A 9,315-nucleotide genomic window follows, 5' to 3' on the forward strand; every position below is an offset into this window, starting at 1 on the left:
GAAGAAAGCATATGATGAACTTGTTTCTATTCGATCTTTGTTTGCTAATTATGTCTCAAGTCCTTCAGTTTTGTTCTTCTTAAGTCTTTTTTATGTCTAGGAAACTTCTTATGAGAATTTATTCTTGTGTTTTAAAAAGGATAACTAGGGTTTGGAATAGCAAATATTGTGATTACACATAGCTATTGCCAATGATTTTCATCTTAAAATGTTTTAGATTTATTTATTTAAATTCTAAGTTATTTGGAAGATGATTTTGCAGTATTAATCTTTATGGTTTTATATATATTGCAAAAATATTATGGGATATGTGTGTTTACGTCCGTGAACTATGATTATCTCATATATGTCAAAAGGTAAGTCTATTATGTCTTTATGCAAATATTGATAAAAGATAGAATGAACTTTTGAATATTCCGCAGTATTGATCTTTCCTTGATCCACTTCTATGTGAAAGTACTGTATGGATCCGTAAGTTTTCTTATGTTGAGCGTTTCCGATTAAACTAATCATTAAGGTTCGCTTGTGGTTAATTTATTCGAGTTTTCTGGATAGAATTTCATGTTTCATGTGATTTGTTAATGTTCAAAGACATCCTTCTTTTATCGTAAAAGTAAGGTCACTCTGTTGTTCTTTCGGGAATGACATTTTATGGGGGAGAGTTCTTAATTGAACTTGTGCTTAATTGCCAAATCTTTGTGCGGAGTGCGGAGTGCGGCTGTGGAATATTGTCGGAGTTATCTTGTATCTTTATAAACTCCTTGATGAATACACTAAGTTTCGACTATGTAAAATCATCGAAACAAAGTTGATACGTTCTCTTTTAGTCATGAATAATCTCTTTGAAAATTTCATTATGATCCCGCTAGTTTTCTTACCTTTGCCAATTTATATTGACAAAAAGGGGAAAATTTATTTTGTAGTTCACACTACATACATATGGTTTACGGACCATTATGTAGGGGAGGGGGGTTTCATTGTGAGATGAAGTATTGACTAAAGGGGAGTGATACATATCATCGTGGTATTATTGTCAAAGTTGTGATACAATTGAACTTTGATGTTGTGTAATAATACTATGACACTATATAACAATAGTTGAGAACATTTGTTTTCTTATTGTTATGGATACGGATCTTCAACAACAATGATGCTGAGTTGAACACACTCAGAATCACTGGAGTTCTTGGAGTGACGAATAATTCAAGGAATTTTGAAGAACCAAGGTAATCAAGTATGTTGGATGTGAAGCTACAAAGTTTATTTATTTTGTAACCCATATGTATTGATAGTTTTGTCACTAAAATTGACAAATGGGGAGATTGTTAGAGCATTGCTCGGTCGAACTCGCAAGCGTTTTTATCTCAAGCTTGTTTGTCAAGTTTAGGTAATAAAAACTATAAGTCTTGATTTCTAGTCTACTTATAGCTATGTCTCGGATTCAGATAGAACGTGTAGTTGAGCTTTAGACTTCACGACGTTCATCTATTGAAGATGAAAATCTACTGAGGATAGCTTGGAGGAACTTCATCAACAAAAGGTATGTGAAGACTAAAAATTATCTATCACTAATAAGTCTATTCTATTCTATCACCTAATGAGACTAAGTCGCATAACTATATAGACTTTTATACTCTACGCATTTGATATTTCGAGCTGAGTTTAACTCGCTTATATCTTTCTCGAAATATGTTTTTGGAAACTATTTGCTTTAACTACGTTCATAATTATTCTTGACGAGTTTATTTCGAAAAAAAATTATTTGTTGGAAACTAAATAATGAGTCAAAAGATGATCATGTGAAAATTGCCTTGAAACATCTTACAAGATTTGTGTGAGACAGTTATTTGATGTAGACTCGGAATATTTCGTATTGATCATTCGATCACTTGAAAATTACTTATAAGCTAATAGTTTGTATGAGACAGCTATTGTCGTCTTCCAAGGATGTTTCAATGATTGAAATGGGAGTTTAGAAGAGATAACCATCGTATGGATATAACACAGTATGCAACCAGTATGCAAACTGTTGTAACATGATCCGGATCCGGGAACCAAGTTTGCGTACCAGTATGCGAATTTAATTGTCATAGTCCGGAAACCAAGTTTACATATCAGTATGCGAACGGTTTCACCTGAGTTAGGTCTGGTACGACAGTATGCATACCCGTTTTTGAACTGTCGGACATGACCAAAGTCCGAAACTCTAGTTTGCGTACCCGTTTGCAAACTGAGTTGGTTTAAGTTCTAAAATCGGTTAAACATGATTTCATACTCATGAACAAATACATTTAATAAATTAAGGAATGCAATCTTTGTAAACCGAGGCTAAAATATTCATGAGTTGATTCTCTTGAATCAAATCCGATTTTGTTTCAATTGTGTCTTGTATACTTATATGAGAATATAAACAATTGAACAACTCTATGAGTAACACAATTAGATTCATTTGATTATCATTTGATCTAGAAGTGTTAGATGAATGTGGTTAGTACAAAAGTGTTCATATGTCTAACTTCGGTTAACTGTTATTGAGCCAAGTCAGTATACACGTTTAGGTATGGTTACCCATATCTAAATGAAATTATATTTCATTTGTGTGTAACAAGCTAAGACCATATAACGGTGGAAAGATATTTCTTTGGTTTTAAGCAAACTTAGCTTGAATCTTAAATCAGGATTTCACCTAACGGTGAATATTGATTGCTTTGTTTCAAAGCTATCAAACCCTGATTTGAAGACTATATAAAGGATAACTCTAGCAATTGGAAAACCTAATCCCCACACCTCTTGTGTGATACTAGTTGTGTACTAGAGTCGATTCTCCTTTAACCTAAGTTTTTCCTAAAACCATTATAAGTTAACGACTTAAAGACTTCATTGGGATTTTGAAGCCAGACCCAACTATTTTCTCTGTAGTTGCGTGTTCTAATCTTACTACTTCGATCGTATTGAGTACTATCTTCTATAATATTTGCTCGAAATTTATCTCCGGTAGGTAAGATATAAAAAGTAATCACATAGATCTTCGTCTCATTCTTTGTGATTCCACAATAACTTGTTCTACTACCGTATAGTTAAGTTATTGTGAGGTGATTGATATTTCTAGGCTGTTCTTTGGGAGTATAAGACCGAATTATCAATTGATTCATGTTCACCTTGATTTATCAAAAGACGAAACAAAAACTTCGTATGTATTTATGTGGGAGACATATTTATCTCTTAGAATAGAATTTTATATGGGAGACATATTTGTTTATAAACTCTTCGACTTTGGGTAGTAGCAACTCTTGGTTGTGGGTGAGATCATTTAAGGGAACCAAGTGCATAGAGTCCTGCTGGGATTCAGAGGCGTAAGGAACGCGACTGTACCTTAATCAGTGTGAGACTTGGTTAGGGATCAGCTACATTCCAGTCTGAAGTTAACTTGTAGTAGGTTAGTGTTTGTAGTGGCTTAATACAGTGTGGTGTTCAAACCCGGACTAGGTCCCGAGGTTTTCCTGTATTTGTGGTTTCCTCGTTAACAAAACTTTTGGTGTCTGTGTTATTTCTTTTCCGCATTATATTTTCTATATAATTGAAATATCAGAGGTTGTGCATAGTTCAATCAATTGGTAAATCCAAACATTGGTTTTTGATTGAAATTGATTAACACTTGAACATTGGTCTTTGGTACCGTTCAAGTTATTTCTTATATCAATCAGGCTCACAAATCTCTATCTGTTCGATTGCAGATTGTATTAAGAAATTGAGTCATAACTCTTGGATATATTTCCTTGATTGAATCTAACTGTCTAGTTGATTCTCTTGGAATTATATTGGAGTTAGTCCATACAGATTGCCGAACGAAATATTGGGTGTGGTTGTTAGACCCCCGCTTTTTCAAGAATGAGGATATGCAAGGCATTGGAGCTGATTGTTATAAAAATTGGGAGATGGTTGTTCGAGGAGTTATAACTATTGTCGGGTTATGGTTGGATTTTTGTGTGGTTGGGATCTAGGAGAGTAAGGTGTTCCAAGATATAACCGATATTGGGCAGCGAAGTAGCAGATTCTGGACTGGCGTTGCATTTTGGGTTAATGTCGGGGTTGGTCAGATGTATGCGATGTAAGATAGAGAATGTTGGTAGTCCTTCATTGATTGCTTTCCACAAGAAAAGTTATACTTTCGGTGGACATGGTAGTTTCCACAATTCTGGTAGGGGGTCTGAGGGGGTTTAGCAAATTGATGGGTTAGGCATTTGTATCCCGAATATATAGTGTACTTTCATGTTTTGAATGTGGCCATATAATTTTGTCTTGGGGGATATCTTGGAGTAGGTAGATATTTATGATTTTTTGGGCTGCAAGATGGGGGAGAGAGTTTATTTTTTCTTGTATCCAGTTATGCGATATTGTATCGATGATATCAGCAACCGTTCGAATGGGTTAACATTACGTTGGGTAGTGCTGGATCCAATTATCTTCGATGGGTGTTGTTAGACCATTTCCAACACAATGGAATATCAATTGTTGCATGATGGGGACTAGGGATGTCCATTGCCTCCATTGAGCGCTAAAAGAAAATGGAATAGTATCGATGCCCTGTAAAATTGGTTGGTGATGGAGATATTTCTCATTGCATAGTCTCTCATAGATTGAATCAAGTTGATCATGCAAATTCCATATTCTTTCCAAGAGAAGAGCTTTGTTATGTTCACTATTTTTCCTTATGCCAGACCTTATTTGGATGTTGGTTTTGTTACTTTATCCCAGCCAATATGAGGAAGCTTTTTAATTGATGAGTCATGTCCCTAGAAAAAATTCATGGTAATACAGTCTATCTCTTTGTGAACATCAGTGGATAGGGTTTGTGTTTGCATAATTTGGTTTGTTGTGGGTGTTAGAGAGGTTTTAATGAGAACCATTCTTTCATCCTTGGGTTAAGCATTTTGCCATCCATCCCTTTGGTTTCCATGCTAGTCTTTGGATTAGAGGTGCAAAGGTTTGTATAAAGGCTATTCCTTGTTTGAATTGTACTCCTATATAGGTATGAGGGTTTGATGTGGTTGACATGTTGAAAAAATATTGTTGATCACTTACGTAGATTGGGTCTAATCTCGGGTGATGAATAATTACAAATTTGGATGTATTTATTACATGTCCCGTTGAAGATCCAGAAGAATGAAGAAGGTTCTTGAGATGAATGTTACTTTTGTTAGAGCATTGGTCGGTTTAACCCACTAGCATTGCTATGTCAAGTTAATTTTTCAAATTTAGATGACAAAACACATCCTTGATTTAGTATCATAAAAGGCATTTTCGGAATAGATTAGGTTTAAGAAGTAGAATATGAAATCAAAGCTACCCTTGAAGAATGGAGATTGAAGGATACACGAAGACATCTTGGATAACCTCATTAAAGGTTAATAATAAAATCTTGATTCTCTTGTTTACTCTACCTCTTTATCCATCGAAACAAGTGCTCACTTTATGGAACAATTCTTACGACGGTATATATATATATACACACTCGAGGATATTTGAGACCATGAATTTTGTGAGAATGACATTTATCATTAGAAAGGTGTTAATGTTATAGTGAATCAACATACGAATCCAACAAGACAAGAATCACTCAATTCCGAGTTATAACGAAGAAATTATGAGTGATTTATTAAAGCAACACTTATAAGTGTGGCTAAGGTTGATTTCGTGAATAGGAAATTGAATACGAACTTTTCGCAACAGTTCGCGAACCCAAAACGTGAATACGTGACTTCCTATTTTGGTCAAGTATTTGGTTGTTCCTTTTCCCAGACAAGGTAGCTTTGCTTCCAAGCAACCTAGCCTTGATCATTCATTATAAATAGGGGTTTCATGTAACCACAAATCTATCCCTTGGAAAATTGTGTTTGTGTCACATAAGTTTATTTTCCATATCTTCGTTCTTCACGAACAAGAGTGAGATTTCAAAATACTTTACCCGGGAATCATAAAACATTTATATGTGTTTTTCATAAACCCTAGATTTGACAAATCAAGATATCTCTAGGTAATCTTGTGAGGAAGATTCAATGAGGTTACGTAATCATAAACCCTAATTTTTGAGGAGTATCTTCTAAAGAGAATTAACGTTCTGTTATAGGATTTTCAAGAGTAGGTATTACATCTAGTTAGAAATCTGGAAGTATGTAACCGGTGTAACAACTTAAGCCAGTGAGTGTTCAATCTAGACTAGGTCCCGGGGTTATTCTACAAGATTGTAGTTTTCCTCGTTAACAAAAATCTCTGGTGTCTGTGTTATTTTTTTTTACCACATTATGTTTTTATATCTATATAATTTAAATATCACAGGTTGTATGTTTCTAAACCTAGATAGTATTAACTTAACTGTAAGAAACTACAATATTCATTCTTGTTGAATTCGTATCTTGAAATATAGATTAAAAGACTTGTTCTTGTTGGAATTCGGTTCGTAAACAGTTCGGATATATATACTAGGATCACCTTGTTAAAACAATCCTAAATACAGTTCTGAAACCGAACGTATCGATCGTACAAGGTTTTCTAGGTGTACTAGTTACCGTATCCTTTTTAACTTTGGGCAGAAGCTTTGTAAGTGATTAAGAGGTCGTCAGCTGCATTAAATGGATGATGGGTGGTGTTTTTTTTTTTTTAAATATATGAAAAGTCTTTGTAATCGATTTTGGTTTTGAAGGTTTTCCAGGTTAATAGACAGAATTTTCTCACAAATTATGAAAATATAGGATGATAGTGGGTCTCCTTGCCTACTGCCGCTGGCTGGGGTGATGTACCCATGTGGCATACCATTAATGTTGATTGAGTATGTCATGGTTGTGACGCATAACATGATTTAATCCACGAATATTGTTGGAAATCCAAGTTTGGGGAAAGAAGTTTTGATGAATCCCCAATCTAAGCTACCGTAGGCTTTTTGTATATCTAGTTTAAGTGCCATTTTTGGTTCTTTGGTGAAGCATGAGGTTCTGATATGGTGAAATAGTTCTCCACCAATTGCTATGTTATCGTGAATTGGTTTTTTTGCAGTACAAAGGCGCTTTCGAAGTGGTTTATTATAAAGGGGAGGGGCGGTCTAATTCGATTGACTGGGATTCTTGCAATGATTTTATAAGTGACGTTGCAAAGTCCTATGGGTACGAATTGGGAAGGCTTAGATGGGTGGTCTAATTTTGGAATTAACATGAGTTTTGTATGATTCATGAGTATGTGGATATTCAGATTGTTGAAGAAACTTTGTACCATAACAATCAATTGAGGATGAGTAGTTACACTGAAAACTTATAAAAGCTTATTGGTGTATCCATCTGGACCAGGAGAACTCTCGGAATTATAGAGTAGGGAGCTTGTTTGATTTCTGCTGTAGATACCTCTTTATTAAGTATTTCCATTTGTCTGGTAGTTAATTCTTGGGTTGATATCTGCGAAAAGATCATCATTTATGACTGTAGGCGGAGCCGTGTATTAATCAGAAAAATGGTGAATAATGAGTTGAACCACATCAATCCTTATTGTTAACCCAATTATTTCGTGCATCTTGGAGTTGTTTAATATTGTTACAGGCCCGGTGGACGGTTTTTTAGTGTGGAAGAAAGTTGTGTTAAGATTTGTATCTTTGTCATCAATATGTTGCGTGACATTGTAGCAGATTAGCGTGATTGCTTTTTAGTTATTTTCCTCGAACTAGCCAGAATTCCAGTCTGTTTATCGTTTAGGTAGCACATTGATGCTGAGCTATTCAGATTTTGGCTATCGATTTCTTAATCATAGATGGTAGGTGGCCAAAGGTTTCTTTATTCCATTCTGAGAAATATTGACTGGTTTTATGAGCTTTAGTTGAAAGTCTAGAGTTGGTTCGATATCATGTTGTTGAATCCAAGACGAATCCACCACTTATTTGAGTTGCGGTAAGTTAGCCAGAGATGTTCAAATTTGTAATTTTTTTTTCCCTTCCAATTTACGGATTTCACTTGCAACAGAATTGAGCGTGATCAGATGTTATTCTGAGAAGATGAGTAATTGTTGTGTGCGGATTTTCGGTACGCCAATGTTGGGTTGTCAGAGCTCTATCCAGTCTTTCTAGAATATTATCTCGCCTCAGTTGGTTGTTTGTCCAAGTGAAAGGGTCACCTCTGAATCCTAGGCCCATAAAATACATATGATCCATCAATATGAGGAGTGGTTGAGATTGTGCATATGTTACTTGTCTTCCTCCTCTCTTTTTCCCCCCTTCTGATTGATGTAAAATTTCATTTCAATATCCAGAAAAACGCAAGGCATAGTTGGGTTGATGTTGTTAAAAATTGATGGAAATTCTTGCCATAGGTTTTTCCTTATATTCGGATATGGTGGACCATACATGCCTGTACAAAGTCAAGGTTGCTCAGGGGGTGGTGGGGTGATTATTGCGTGGATATAATTTTTAAAGTGGATTAAAATTTGGATGTTTAGGTTATTGCCCTACATTAGGGAAAAACCACCATGCCTTCCTATTTTAGGGACATAAATGATTATGAAACCGAAGGTATTGGGCCAGGCCTTTCGTATGGTGATCATTTGTTAAGGTTTCGTATGTTGGGCCTGTGAAGGGAAACTAATCCCCTTAAGTGTTGGACACTGATTGGCTGGTTTATTCCTTGACAGTTCCAATCTAGGATATTCATTAGCGAATTGAGGAGAATGATTGAGATATAAAAGGATGGAAAATAAGGTAGGGTTAGATGATAACGGGACTAAGGGGTTGATAAAATTATTTATTGGCTTGGTGAGTTTGGTTAAAGGTGATAGTTGATAAGTGCATAATTCATATGCTTTTAGTATTCATTCCATACTTGTTTAAGATATTATTCTTGCATATTTTCGTATTATTACTCTTGTTTGCTCTTATTTGTCTCTATTAGGTGAATCATCCAAAAAGGAGATACAAAGTGCTAAAAATAGATAGGAACAGAAGTATTCCAAGTATCCAAATGCCCAAGTCCAAGAGAAGTGGAAGAAGTGCGACGAAAAGGAGCAAAACGCTCAAAATCAAGAGACGGGACAAAGACCGAGATTAACTCATTCAAATTAAGGATTTCTCATAACCATCTTGAAGAGAATTTAAAGAGGAAAAGAATGCAAAAAGAATGAGTTCATTCCGTGTTCCAAGGAAGAAGTTGTGGGCAAAACAAGTTTTTTATCGAATACCGAAGACATAAAAAAGTATGCAAACGGATTTTCAGTATGCAAACGGGTATGCATACTTATTTCCCTGGATTTTATTACAAAATTAAGTATGCGAGCGGGTATGCATAC

This window comes from Papaver somniferum, chromosome 11 (assembly GCF_003573695.1).
Source record: "Papaver somniferum cultivar HN1 chromosome 11, ASM357369v1, whole genome shotgun sequence".
Lineage (NCBI taxonomy): Eukaryota > Viridiplantae > Streptophyta > Magnoliopsida > Ranunculales > Papaveraceae > Papaver > Papaver somniferum.